Genomic DNA, 861 nt, shown 5'->3' on the forward strand with positions numbered 1-861 from the left:
CTTGACAAATCAACTTTCAATATACTAGATTGGAGACATCTTTGTCGTCTTCTTTTATCAACTGTGATGGACAAGGTAAGGAGCCATCTAGGTACCCATCTAGATCATAGCCTAGCACTAAAGTTTCAAATTGGGATTTCTAGGAAGAGAAATTGGTGGGGGTGAGTTTGAGGGGAAGTTGAGTGGAGGTGTTTATAACAATAATTTCATTGAGAGTTCGATTTGTGAGAGGGGGAACTGTTTGTAAAATTAAGACTCTCATGAGGGATTGCTGGCTCTTGAAACCATATAAAATATTGAATTTGTGTATTGCTATATTTTGTATTGATATAATCTCATGGCTTTATACATGTACAATAATGATAGAAAAGGGAAAGCAATAAGAATAGATTACACAATCCCTATAACGAGGGAATTACAATAAATATAAATATCCTATAGTTGATTCTAAGATCATAGAGGAGATTCCTCAATAATATCCTTATGATGATGGCTATTTTTAAATTGTATAATCTTGTATTATGTAAAATAGATTAAAAAATAAAAAATAAAAAATAAAAACATGTTAAAAATTCATTAACTTGCATAAAATTGATGCAGCGGATTGGATGGAGTGAGCATAACTCATGCCAAATCTATAGCAAACAAAGGAAAACTTCTATAATGGGAGAAACTTTCTTTCAAAGACTATTTAAAAATATCAATACTTGATAATTGTCCATTACATTTCCTTTCATAAACTTATACAGCCCACTAACTTATAAGACATCATAATAAAATAAAACATAAAATGAATCACATAAAAAAATAACTAATTAACCTAACAAATTATATTATTTAAAAATATTCTTAACCATTCTC

Source organism: Humulus lupulus, chromosome 7, assembly GCF_963169125.1.
Source record: "Humulus lupulus chromosome 7, drHumLupu1.1, whole genome shotgun sequence".
Lineage (NCBI taxonomy): Eukaryota > Viridiplantae > Streptophyta > Magnoliopsida > Rosales > Cannabaceae > Humulus > Humulus lupulus.